At 44.6% G+C, this 14,347-nt stretch overlaps 1 pseudogene; it reads left to right on the forward strand.

Moving 5' to 3' along the window:
* Positions 1-12,057: 12,057 nt before the first annotated feature.
* On the forward strand, positions 12,058-12,964 carry LOC130842072 (superoxide dismutase [Mn], mitochondrial-like; annotated as a pseudogene).
* Positions 12,965-14,347: the final 1,383 nt, after the last annotated feature.

Here is a 14,347-nt window from a genome sequence, read left to right on the forward strand (position 1 = left end):
TCATGCCATGTGGTTTTTCCAAGTAGCTGTCGAACAGTGTGAGGGTTTCCATGTCTCCATGTCTGTGCTCAGCTTTTGCTACTATTGTTACCAAACCACACCTGGGTCTGCTCGCCCTCCTGCAGTAAAGCTGATCTCCTGACACCAATGGTGGTGAAGGAAAGGGCTCTGTTTACTGCAGGCGCCAAGCAAGGAGTCCAGGAAGCTAGTGCTCAAAAGACCCCCCCAACTCCCTGATGGCTTTCAGGGGCGGGTTTTTAAAGACAGGGTAAGGGAGGGGGTCTGTGGGTGTGTGATCAGCTCGTGGACCCTCTTCTGATTGGTCCGTGACGAGCTCGTCGGGAGTCAACATCACCACCCTTCTGGTTCCAAGTGGTCTGGGGTCTCCATGCTTATGGGCTGCATGCAGTTAACTTCTTCCACCTGGTGGGGGTTTCAGAATCTGCAAAACCGCTCCCAGGATGTGGCTCAGAGTATCATTGCTCAGCCCTTGAGGAGGAACTAAAGGGCCTTGACTTTAATGGCCAAACCATTATCATTTTGCCTTGCTCGGCTACGTTCCTTTCTTTCTGCATTTTCTCACTTCTCTGATTAATTGTATTCTTTCACTAAAGTTTTTCTTCAGACAAAAGGCAGGCAGAGGACATGGGGCTGAGGGCAGGGGGATGGGGCAGGGGGAGTCCTGTTCTGGGATGGCCACATAAAGGTCCTGATGGGTTACGCTATAAGATACCCATTCTGGTTTGAATTTTATATCCCTGACGACCACTGAGTGAGCTACTTTCCTTTGTTTAAGTTGTAACATAGATTTCCTTTTCTTTGAAATGCCTGTTGGAGTCGTTCACCTGTTTTTCTACAACTGTGTGGCCTTTTCAAGTGGACGTGTGGGAGTTCTTTATATACTATAAATACTAATCTTCTGTGCATTATTTATAGCAAACCTGTTCCCCCAATCTCTGTCTTGCCTGGTCACTCTTTTATCAGAGTGGTGAGGCAAAGAAGTCCTTCGTTTTCATGTAATTGTATACATCAGTCTTTTCCGTCCTTGCTGATGGTCTCTGGGTTAAAAAATTCTGTCTTCTGCAAGGTCATAAATATATTTGCTTGTATTTTCTTCTGAGGAGTTTACGGTTTCACCTTTTAAATCTAAGTGCTTAATCTTGAAATCTTTGATTTTTTTTTTTGAAGCATACTTGACACTTTTGATTTTGTTTGTTGTTGTTTTTAATATTTATTTGTTTATTTGGTTGTGTAAGATCTCAGTTGCAGCAGGTGGGCTCCTCAGCTGTAGCACATGGGCTCCTTAGTTGCGGCATGCTTGTGGGATCTAGTTCCCTGACCAGGGATGGAGCCCAGGCCCCCTGCATTGGGAGTGAGGAGTCTTAACCACTGTGCTACCAGGGAAGTCCTCGAAACCTTTGATTTTGATGTACAGTTTGGTCCTTATGGCGAACAAGTGGTCCCAGCACCATATTGGTTACGTCATGGTTTTCCATGGATTTGTCACACACCAACATGCTTTCTGTTGACGCTTTCCAGTCCCCGCACCCAGCCACCACTGCACTCCTACATCCTTAAAGACTACTTGATGTCTGCAAGAATAATCTCCCCCTTGTTTGTCTTCCTCATATTTATTTTAGCAATATTGGCTGTTTGCCTATCAATGTCAGGTAGTCAAGCTTTTGAAAAAAATTTGCTGTAACTGTGATTAAAATGAGAGAGAGAGAGAGACTGCTTACATCTTTATGCTACCAAATTTTTCAAGCTTTCAACATGATACGTTTCTTAAATTATATTGTTCAGCTACGTCTGTCAACAGGATATTAAATCTGTGCAATTTTCTTCATTTGTTCTTGCATTTCTTTTGGTAGAACAATCCAAAAGACCTTATTTTTTTCTTGTTATTAGAAATGGTTTTTTTTTATATTATGAAATACTCTTGTGCCAATGTATTGAAATGAAATTGACTTTGCTTCATGATTGTATAAATGGCAATTTGCTAAACTCTTATTAATTCTATGTTTTATCTAGAAGATTTTTCTTGCTTTTGTTTATATACATATAGAAAATACCATCTGCAGATTATATGATTCTCCTTCTTTCCAATTCTTGTACTTTATCATTTTTTTTTAATTTATATATTTAAAAAAATTTGGGGCTGCATCAGGTCTTATGTTGTGGTACGTGGTCTCTTGTTTGTGGTGTGCGGGCTCCTTTCTAGTTGTGTCATGTGGAGTCAGTAGTTGTGGCTCTCAGGATTAGTTGCCTGGAGGCATATAGGATCTTAGTTCCCCAACCAGGGATCTAACCTGCATCCCCAGCATTGCAAGGCGGATTCTTTACCTCTGGACCGCCAGGGAAGTCCCTTTATTTTTTTCCTATTTTGGTCTGATTGTACCAGCTAGAGCTTCCAAGACAGGGTTGACTAGAAATGATGTTATCCCTGAATCATTCCTGATTTTAAGGAGACCACTTTCAAAATTTCCATATTTGGTATTATGTGCAATAAGCTGTTGCAGAAAACCTTTATTTGATGAAGGAAGTTTTGATTTTGCTAAATCAGGGATGGATGTTCAATGTCATCCAACTTACTTTCTGCATCAGTTGGTATAAGAAGGACTTGTATTTATTTCCTTTTGTTCTTTCGTTTAACCTGTTCATGTTTAAGGTGCAGTATAAACCAGACTCATTTAACGGCTTACCCAGTTTGCTTTGCCAACACTTAGCTTTGAAATTTGCCGTTTTTACTCAGAAAGAGGGAGATTCTTCTGTGATTTTTTCCCCATGCTTTCTTTGTTAAGTTTTGGCATACGAACGTTACTGGTTTCATAAAACACATTGAAGATGTTGCGTGTTTTTCTATTGTCTGGAGTAGTTTAGAAAATACTAGCATTTTCAACGACTTGAAAAAAACTACCCAAGCCTAGTGTTTTCTTGGTGGGGTGATTTTAAACTACTAATCCAATTTGTTAGATTTCTATAATACTTTTCAGGTCTGACGGAGTCAGTTGTGGTAAAAATATACTGATCCAGGAATGCATCTATTGTGTCCAAGTTTTTAAATGCACGGGGACAAAGTTATTCAAAGTTTTATCTTCTTTTTTATGTATGTATATAAACCCTGCTGCATCTTAAGTTATGTCTCGTTTTTTTTTTAATAAATTTATTTATGTATTTATTTATTGGCTGTGTTGGGTCTTTGTTGCTGCACACGGGCTTTCTCTAGCTGCAGCGGGCAGCCTACCCTTCACTGCGGTGCGAGGGATTCTCTTGCTGTGGAGCACAGGCTCTAGGCACGAGGGCTTCAGTAGTTGTGGCACTCGGGCTCAATAGTTGTGGCTCATGGGCTGTAGAGCACAGGCTCAGTCGTTGTGGCGCAAGGGCTTCGTTGCTCCGCGGCATGTGGGATCTTCCCGGACCAGGGATGGAACCCACGTCCCCTGCATTGGCAGGTGGATTCTTAACCACTGCGCCACCAGGGAAGTCCCTCGTTTTTTATTATTTCTTGTCACATTCTATTTTCCTTTTATGTTGAATCTTACCAGCATTTTGTAGATTCTACTGTTTCTATTTTGGTGTACTTTATATTACAAATTAAAATTTAATTTAAAATGAAATGAATGTTTCCCTGGTGGTCCAGTGGCTAGGACTCCATGCTCTCACTGCTGGGGGCCTGAGTTCGATCCTTGGTCAGGGAAGTAAGATCCTGCAAGCCACGGAGGCCAAAATAAAAAATAAAAATTTTGCAAAGATCAATGTGTTAAAAGTAAATTTTCAAATGAAACTAATTTTGCTAAAATTCAATTTTAACTTGAAATGGATTTTTATTACAAAATTGTACATGCCTTTAACTTTGACTACACGGCTCTTCTCTGTTTCACTTTTTTTCTTTTTTTAAACGTAAGGAACCCTGCTGTTTTCCTTTTCTTTCCTTCCTCTTTCCTTTGTGTGTGTTCTGTTGTGCTCTTCTAACCTCCCAGGTGGGCCACTTCGCTCTTTCAATCTGGTACCCTTTCTGCTTTCCTGACACAAACACCATGCCTTTCAGTGTAACCTCTGTGGATCCCACAGCTTCTAAACTGTGGAAGAGACGGCCGAGTAGCCAAAAATGGAACTTGCCGATGTTTTCTCGGGAAACGGAGATTGTCTATGTAAACATAAGGGCGCAGTCGGGTTTCAAAGATAAATATTTGCCCCATGAGAAGGTCACTCTGTTCTACCTTCTCCTCCTGCAGTGAATTTGCAAAGAACAGACACTTTGTTACGTTTTTAGCAAAGCATCCCTTTCTGGGAGATGGAAGCCGAGACAAGGTTCCCTGAGCCCCTTAGGGGGAGAGTTCTGTCCTTGGAACAAAAGAATCGGGCAGATGGAGCCCGGCGACTTTAGCCTGTGCTAAAAGCATCTGTGACCGCACGACTGGGTGACCCAAAATAGCACAAAGAAGCCCCGTGTGGAAAAGCACAAAAGGGAATTTGCCTTCTATGCCTGTGTCTTTGCACATAGTTTAGACGATTCAGGGACGAGGCCTCGTGCACCCTGGCACCTTCTGGATGGGAGAGACGGGTGCTTGCTTTGCGCTGGTTTTGAAGAGCGGGGGTGATGGGGATGGCCCCTTCCCAAGCTACCTTGCATCTTTTCTTTTCTTTAAAAAAAATTTTTAAGTGACATATATGTGATGTTCAATGTTACGTTTCAGTGATACAACATAGCGATTCAGTTTTAAAGATTCTACTTCATTTGTAGTTATTAGAAAATATGGACTGTATTCCTTGTGCTGTACAATATATCCTTGTACCTTATTTATTTTATCTTATGGCCACCCTGCCCTGCATGTGGGATCTTAGTTTCCCGACCAGGGATCGAACACAGGCCCCCCTCCCCACCCACAGTGGAAGCTGAGTCTTAATCACTGGACCGCCAGGGAAGTCCCAGTAACTTATTGACTTTAGACACAGTCGTTTGTACCTCTTAATCCCCTCCCCCTATCTTGCCCCTCCCCCCTTCCCCCTCCCTACTGGGAACCACTAGTTTGTTCTCCGTATCTGTGAGTCTGCTTCTGTTTCTGTTATATTCACAGTTTGTTTTTTAGGTCTGACATATGTGATGACATAAAGTATTTGTCTTTCTCTGTCTGACTTACTTCACTCAGCATCATGTCCTTCAGGTCCACCCGTGTTGCTGTATCCCTTGCATCTTTTCCATGATGCTATGGGAAGAGGGGGTCCTCACACCTGATTTGCCTCCCCAGGTAGGAGGCAGAGGGAAGATTAACGTGCCTGGTTGAGTCTCATCTCTGCGTAAGGATCTTGTCTTCCTTTAAAATTTGCTCATCATAGGGGCTTCCCTGGTGGCGCAGCAGGTAAGAATCCACCTGCCAGTGCAGGGGACATGGGTTCCATCCCTGGTTGGGGAAGATCCCATGTGCCGCAGAGCAACTAAGCCCGCGAGCCACAACTACTGAGCCTGTGCGCTACAACTACTGAAGCCCGTGATCCTAGAGCCCATGCTCCAAGAGAAGCCACCACAATGAGAAATCCACGCACCGCAATGAAGAATAGCCCCCGCTCCCCACTACTAGAGAAATCCTGCGCGCAGCAATGAAGATCCAACACCGCCAAAAGAACATAAAATAAAATAAACATAAATACATAAAAATTTAAAAAATTTGGTCATCATGCATTGCTTTTTTTTGCACTCACTTTGATCTCTTTAAGTGCTGCATTACAGTAGCACAGCTCCTGTGGTGGCCGTGCCGACTGACGGCTACTGCACCCCTTACGGCCGCGCCAGGAGTCGGGTTTTCTTTTCATGTAGAAAGAGCACCGTGCCTTGTGTTTCTCGTGACCCTTGAACCCAGCCTTGCATCCATCCCCAGTTGCCACTGGGCTAGCACAGGTTGACGTCTTGTGAATGCTAATATCACATTTACGAACACACACCCAGGCCCGATTGATGATACAGCATACAACGTCAACCTGTACTTTCTTTTCAGGCATTTTCTTTAAGATTCTTGACCCTTTTGCGAAAACATCTCCTTTATCTTTTGGCCTCACCGCACGGCTTGCAGCATCTTAGTTCCCTGGCCAGGCTCAGAACCCTTGCCCCCTGTGTCGGTAGAGCAGAGTCTTACCCACTGGACCGCCAGGGAAGTCCCTTCCTGTCCAGTTAAAACAAAGGAAAGCATCTGTAAATGCCATGAACTGTAAACTGTGAAATGTTCTGACCTGCTGAAAACGTTTAATGTCAACCAGTACACTAAATATAGATAAAAGTTTAATATTATTTCCCTTAAAAAAAATATGCATTCTTCTTCCTGAGTTCTGAGTTCTCTTGTCGGCTCAATTATACCCCCAACACCACCCCCAGCCAAAGATGCACTGAAATCCTAACCCCAGTATCTCAGAAGGGTATCTTACTGGGAAATAGAGTCTTTGCAGGTGGAATCAAGTTAAGGTGAGGTCCTAGTGGAGCAGGAGGGGCCCCACTCAATAAAGCTGGTGTTCTGATGACAAGATAGTCCACGGACTTCCCCGGTGGTCTAGTGGGAAAGAATCTGTCCTGCAATGTAGCGGATGCAGATTTGATCCCTGGTTGGGGAACTAAGATCCCACGTGCCTCGGCGCAACTAAGCCTGCATGAGCCACAAAGAAAGATCAAATGTGCCACAACAAAGACCCGACGCAGCCAATAATTAAAAAAATAAATAAATAAAAATAAATATTAAAAAAAAAGAATGTCCTCTGGAGACATGGAGACACAGGGAAAAAAAAACATAGGATGGCTTCCCTGGTGGCGCAGTGGTTAAGAATCCACCTGTCAATGCAGAAGACACAGGTTCCAGCCCTGGTCCAGGAAGATCCCACATGCCGTGGAGCAACTAAGCTTGTGCAACACAACTGCTGAGCCTGTGTACTACAACTACTGAAGCCCTCATGCCTAGAGCCTGTGGTCTGCAACAAGAGAAACCACCGCGATGAGAAGCCCGTGCACAGCAACAAAGACGCAACACAGCCAATAAATTAATTAATAAAAAAAAAACCAAAAAACATTTCAGCCCTGTTCAAGCCCAGCACCACCTTGAGACATTTGCCCAGCTGGATTCGATCTCCTGGTCTATAGTTACTGCAACACTTCTTACCCTTGTAGTAATTCCTTTTGGATCAGTGGTTGACAAAATGTTTTCACATACATTGTTTAAGCTTTCAAAACACTTCTGTGAAAGACGTCTCCTTCCTAATCTTTCCAAGGAAGAAACGATTTACATCCTTGAGCTTGGAAAATGTAATTATTTTCCAGTTTAGTTCTCTCATCATACAACTTGACTCACCAGAAATAATAATCATTGAATCATAAAAAAAAAATGTTGGGATGAGTCTTCACTTTTCTTTGTGACAAACACATCTCATCAAACCCAGTTCAAGGATCTTAGAGATTAAGCACACTTGCATAAAAAAGAAAAAAAGACTTTAATCAAGGGTACCTAAAGTAAAGCAAAGCAAAACAAAAACCACCTTTTTTTTCCCAAACTGCTATAACAGCACTATAATTACTAATGCAAACACACACACACACACACACACACACACACACACACACTCCGCTTTCCTTGCAAAGAACGTGCTGCCTAGCTGGAAAACTTCTGATTATGTATAATTATACAGTCGTCAGGCTTGTAACGGCACTTTTATCTTGTGTTGCATTAGATGGTTAGCGTAATTATAGCAACCGTTTCAGTCTGTATTAAAACCAATTGCTTGGTGGAGCTGGGTGACACAGCAGCGCTGAGGCTCCCTGGAAAACACAGATGGTAAATAAATCCTCCCCCACGTCCACTGAAGATTCACTCCAGACGCGGTTGTTTCAGAAAAAGCAACTATTTAAAAAGCATCGAAATCGTCGCTCAGAGGAGCCTTTCTTGGGAAAGCACAGAATGAGAAAAAAGCAAACTGGCAGATGCAAAGGAGGTTTTTTTTTTCTTTTCCCCGAGAGTTCTGCATGCGTATTTTTTAATGTTTGGTTGGTGGGAAAGAGGCAAACTGTCAATGTTTCAGAGGTGCGACGTGATCGAAGTCTATTTGAGGAAAGTATTCCTGTATTTTATGCTTTAAGAGGAAAGGCATGTTTCAGATAACATTTTGTGTTTCCTTGCTAGGAAATACACGGAGAGGCATGCGTGTGGTGGGTAGCATTCTAAAACGGGCCCAGCTGTGGGGTCACTGGGGCCAAAATCTTTGTCTGCCCAGAACCTGCACATAGGGACTCATTTGGAAATACAGTCCTTGCAGAGGTGAAGGGTCTGAGATGAGGTCGTCCTGGATGAGGGGGACCTTCCATCCAATGACAGGGTCCTTCTAAGACACAGAAGAGGAGAGACACAGACACAGAGGAGAAGCCCCGTGACGACGGGGGCAGAGACGGGAGGGAGGCGGCCACCAGCCCAGGGACGCCTGGAGCCCCCAGACGCTGGAAGAGGCGGGAGGGACCCTCCCCTGGAGCCTCGGGAGGGACCCTCCCCTGGAGCCTCCGGAGGGAACACAGCCCTGGGACCCCTGACCTGAGACGTCTGGTCTCCAGCACTGGGGGAGGATGCATGTCTGTTGGTTTAAGCCCCCAGTTTGGGTTCCTTTGTTACAGCCCCACCCCCACCCCCACCCTGACACTCATACAAGAGCATCCATGGCCTCAACCCATCTCCTTAATCCTAACACTCAAAAACCGCTGCAGTTATTGCCAAGGGCTCCCCCACAGGAAGCAGAATCGCCCCCAGTTGAGGACCCCGGCTCTAAGCCTACAACAGTCCAGGTTTGCATCCGACAGAAACAAGCTCCACTGTGTCTCATCGGCCTGGATGAGACAGGCCTCATCCCCTGTTTCCAGTGAGCTGAGCCCACGAACGAAGGAGGTGCTGTGTGACCCCAAGACCGGGGTGGGCTCCAGCCGCTTCCAGACTGGCAGGTGTTTTGACCATCCTATATCCAAGCCCAAGGTGCTGCTGCAGGAGAAAGGCCCCATCCTCCCCAGGGATTCCAATGGTGACGCTTGGGGGTCTCTGTGAAGAAGCAGACCTCTCCTCTTAGCCTTGAGCATGCTTGGGAATCTCCCAGAAGCCTTGTTCAACACAGCCCCACCCCCCAAGAACTTCCTGTTCATCCCGTCTGGGATGGACCCCAAACTCTGCATATCCAACAAATCCCCAGGTGATGCAGGGCTGCTTTGTGGACCACTGATTATCCGAAGAGGGGGGTTCTTTGTGGGATTCATCCCCAGGAACAGGAACGCACAGTCTTTCAACGAGAAACCAGAACTGAAGACAGCTTCCTGTGATGTTAGCACCAGGCCGCCCAGATATTAGAAAAAACCGTAAAAGCCACCAGTGAGAGACTCAGAGAGCTAGGGCCATACGATCGGAGACAGAGATACCTATGCCTCCAGAGAAGAAATGATGTCACGTCCACACACAGCCACCCAGAGAGCCCTGGTCCCATCCCATGTTTGGGCTGACCTAGCACTGAAAATACCCCACTGCACCTACAAGCATCTCCATGGGACACCCAGCTTCCCAGGAAACCGGCTTCCAGCAAAGGCTTTGGACGCAATTCCCCGCAATTATTCTGCATCTCACCCTCTTCACGAGAAGTTAAATCCAAGCCACCCTCTTCGTTCCGGTCTCGTGTGTCGTTTGGGTGCCCCTCAACCATCTTTTGTCTACAGACACCCCCTGCTGTAATTTCTGCACCCCAGACTGTCCTAAGGAGTTTCACCTTGGCATCCTCTGATTGCACAGGACAACAGGCTACTCCAAGGGCCATGGGCTCACAGTGAAGCTTTGCTCCAGGAACCCAAGCGAGGATTCACGGCAGAGTCACTGACACACCACAGCTCCCGTGATGTCTTTGGGTCTCGTGGGCCAAGCTCCATGCTCGCGTCCCTCCAGTTCCCTCATTCAGCAGCACCAAGGCAGACCTGAGACCCAAAGATGGACGTGCGGCCAACAAGGTAGTGGTGGGGACAGGACAGTGATGCTTGTGGAGTCCAGCTCACAGCAGCGCGATGAGCACCGGCTGTCAATCAAGGATGTGGGTGCCTTTGTCAGCTCGCCGTGGCCACCATCTATGACCAGGATGGACAGGTGGATACACACACACACATTCCCCACCTTTGGAAAACTACTTAGGGACGGAGAATCTACTGAAAACTGGGCTCCGCCTGTCCTGCTTTGACTTTCCTGGCTACTGTTTGGATCACGTGAAAATAAACGTATCAAGTGCCAGCTGTATGACACCATCATTCTTTTGGTACATAAATGAGTACATTGATACCAATTCTTGATGTTTAACCCTTTCAAGGACATTAATGTGACCTTCAGATTCTAGATCCTACTAGAAGCTTCCTTTAGTTTTTTTTTTATGTTTCTGGGGTGTCAGTCTTATAATCCACTAAGCAAATGCTTTGTATCCACCTCAGAAAAAATGTCCTTGGTTACATGAACAGATAAAGAAGATGTGATAAATATATACAGTGGAATATTACTCAGCCACGAAAAAGGCTGATATAATGTCATTTGCAGCAACAAGGGTGGACCAAGAGATGATCATACTAAGTGAAGTAAGTCAGACAGAGAAAGACAAATCTCATATGATCTGACTATCATCATGCCGCTTATGTGGAATCTAAAATATGACATAAATGAACTTATTTATAAGACAGAAACAGACTGACAGTGGTAGAGAACAGACTTGTGGTTGCCAAGGGGGAAAGGGGTGAGTGAGGGATGGAATGGGAGTTTGGGATTAGCAGATACAAACTAACATATATAGAATGGATAAACAACAAGGTCCTATTGTAGAGCACAGGGAACTATATTCAATCTCCTGGGATAAACCATAATGGAAAAGAAAACAAAAAACTATATACACACACACACACACATATAAAACTGAGCCACTTTGCTGTACAGCAGAAATTAACACAACATTGTAAATCAATATACTTCACTTAAAAAAGAAAGAAAGAAAGATAGAATGAAAGGAAAAAAGTCAGCCATGGCTCAAAGCTGGCAACTGCAGTGTGCACCAAGACAAATTTTATCCACAGTATTTCTTTCCTTTTTTTTTTTTGGCTGCATTGTGTCCTCATTGCCGCATGCGAGCTTTCTCTAGTTGTGGTGAGTGGGGGGCTACACTTCATTGTGGTGCGCAGGCTTCACAGTGTGGTGGCTTCTTTTGTTGTGGAGCGCAGGCTCTAGGCTCATGGGCTTCAGTAGTTGTGGCACGAGGGCTCAGTAGTTGTGGCTCTTGGGCTCTAGAGCATAGGCTCAGTAGTTGTCAAGCATGGGCTTAGTTGCTCTGCAGCACATGGGATCTTCCTGGACCAGGGATCGAACCCATGTTCCCTGCACTGGCAGGCAGATTCTTAACCACTGAGCCACCAGGGAAGTTCCTATTCACATCACTTCTTGGTCTGCAATATTTCTCTTCCAATTCTGCAAGGAGTGGGACCTCTCAGAATTCATAGAAAGCAAAGGATGTCTATTTTGTCAAAACTCACATGTTCTAGCAATTCAACTGCTAGGTATAAAACTGAGAGAAATGAAAACATACATCCACAGAAAAATGTGTCCACACACATGTTCATGGCAGCACTGTGGTGAATAGCCAGTAACACTCAAGAATCTGTGGATGGGTGGATGGATGGATGATGGATGGATGGATGGATGGGTGGGTGGATGGATGGATGGATGGGTGGGTGGATGTGTCGATGGGTGGATGGAAGGATGGATGGATGGATGGATGGGTGGGTGGATGGATGGGTGGGTGAATGGGTGGATGGATGGATAAACAAAATGGTGTCCATGCACACAGTAGAATATGACTCAACCATAAAAAAGAGGGAAGATCTGACACCGGCTATAACGTTGATGGACCTTGAACACACAACGCTCAGTGAGAGAAGCAGACACAGAATACCCATAGTATAAGAGTCTATCAGGTCCCCGGCTGTCAGCGCAGCGCGGCGCGGCGGCTCGAGCTGTGAGAGGCCCGCGGGCGGCGTCCACCATGCTGTGCCGGGCGGCTTGCAGCGCAAGCGGGAAGCTGGTGCCGGCGCTGGGGGCTCTGGGCTCCCAGCAGAAGCACAGCCTCCCCGACCTGCAGTACGACTATGGCGCCCTGGAGCCTCACATCAACGCGCAGATCATGCAGCTGCACCACAGCAAGCACCACGCGGCCTACGTGAACAACCTGAACGTCGCCGAGGAGAAGTACCAGGAGGCGCTGGAGAAGGGTGATGGTACAGCTCAGGTGGCTTTACAGCCTGCAATAAAGTTCAACGGTGGAGGCCATATCAATCATAGCATTTTCTGGACAAATTTGAGCCCTAACGGTGGTGGAGAGCCCAAAGGGGAGTTGCTGGAAGCCATCAGTCGTGACTTTGGGTCCTTTGCCAAATTTAAGGAGACGTTGACCACTGTTTCCGTTGGTGTCCAAGGCTCAGGCTGGGGTTGGCTCGGTTTCAACAAGGAACAGGGTCGCTTACAGATGTTCTAACCAGGGTCCCCTGCAAGGAACAACAGGTCTTATTCCACTGCTGGGGATCGATGTGTGGGAGCACGCTTATTACCTACAGTATAAAAACGTCAGGCCTGATTATCTGGAAGCCATTTGGAATGTCATCAACTGGGAGAATGTAACCGCGAGATACAGGGCTTGCAAAAAGTAAAACGTCAGCCTTACATGGAGTACATCAAGCTCTTTATGGCTATTTTTGTAGTAGTGCAGAGAACCACACATACCAGTAAGCTGCTTCATTGTAGTTGTTTCTCAGTGTGGCTTATTCAAATATTTGATAAACATAATTTAGTGCTATGAATAACCTCTCTTGAAAATTTGTTATCAGGCAACTGTTTGAAAATGTTAAGTGCTTTGTGTGATTTAATCTTTCTATTGAACATTTTCTTCAGAGAGTGACAACTAGGAGATTGTAATTGTCATTGTAAAACCATGAGAGATATTTCATCCCTATACCACTGGGGTGTCTAAGGAAGCCTTTCTAATCCTGTTCTATTGCAGTTACAGGAAATCTGGTCTTTTGCTGCCCCCATTCATTTAATAATAAAATATTAAATTTATTTCCCAAGGGAAAATTCAGTTTTTCTATTGAAAATTGCTCTTTTTGTAAGTAATCCTCTGTCCAGTATTACTTCTGGTAGATATCACCCAGTGGTCTTTAGTTACTTATGATCACATGTTATACAGGGTTAACACTAACCATTTCATCATTAAATATATATATATAACTTGATTGCTAATTGAGAATTGCTTTATTATGAGAAGGAAATAGTAGTGCCTCTGAATTTTTCTGTAGAGAGAAAAATAAAGACTTTTGTGAAATTTTGTCTTCAAACATAGAAATGTGTGTTGTCTAAATGGACAAATTAGGACCTAGTTAATAAAATCAGTGATAGGGATGAGGCCACAGATCTTCTGGCTGGGCACTTGCCCGTCTTCTTTTGGGTCTGTTCACAAAGCATCCTTCTCAAGAGAACCAGACCTGGGTCACATCCTGCCTTCCCAAGTAATAAAGACGAATTGGTTTCTGGATGCAGTCAGGAGCACGCCTCCCTCAAGAACATTTATTTTCAAAGATTTGTTTTTGAGTTACTTCACCCATTTTGATGTTTTTTTGTCTCTTCTAGAAAATGTACCATCATTATAGAAGCTTTATATTTTGTTATCGGTTTTTCCAGTAAAGGGAAAACTGTACCCCTAATACAGGGACAGGGCAGTCAAATTGCGTTCCTCTGTAGCTTTTGCGAATGGAGCTGTTCAGCGCAGCAGGGCCCTCTCGGTATTGGGCTTCGCGTTGTCAGATGCTCCATGTACTTCATCACCTTTTCTCCCCTTCTTCATCACCTTTTCTCCCCTTCCTTAAAGGATGTGTAATAGCTTATCAATTGGACATATTTTACAGTTTTGTTACTGAAGATTTCATTTGTTTCTAATTATTATTATTGCAAACCATGCCCTTCTGAGTACCCCATATGAGTTTTACCTCTTGTTGGAACATTTTCTCTATGTAGGTTTTTTTCTTAAACCTGTTCAGTAACAGGGTGTTTTCTCAAGTTTATTTTTCATTTAAAAAATTTCCCCCTAACTTTATTATTCTCTTTTTTTTTTTTTTTGGAAAAATGGAGTGACTTAGCAGTTTCAATATTGAAGACTGAAGTTTTAAAAAAAATGTAAATTCAAGGTACTTTTCTTTTAGAAATCAATTAGAAAGGTATTTAGGCTTTCTGAATTGTCAGCAGCGTTGCTGAGACTAGTAACTGTGTATGTGTGTGTGCTCGTG

The sequence above is a fragment of the Hippopotamus amphibius genome, chromosome X, assembly GCF_030028045.1.
Source record: "Hippopotamus amphibius kiboko isolate mHipAmp2 chromosome X, mHipAmp2.hap2, whole genome shotgun sequence".
In the NCBI taxonomy this organism is placed as follows: Eukaryota; Metazoa; Chordata; class Mammalia; order Artiodactyla; family Hippopotamidae; genus Hippopotamus; species Hippopotamus amphibius.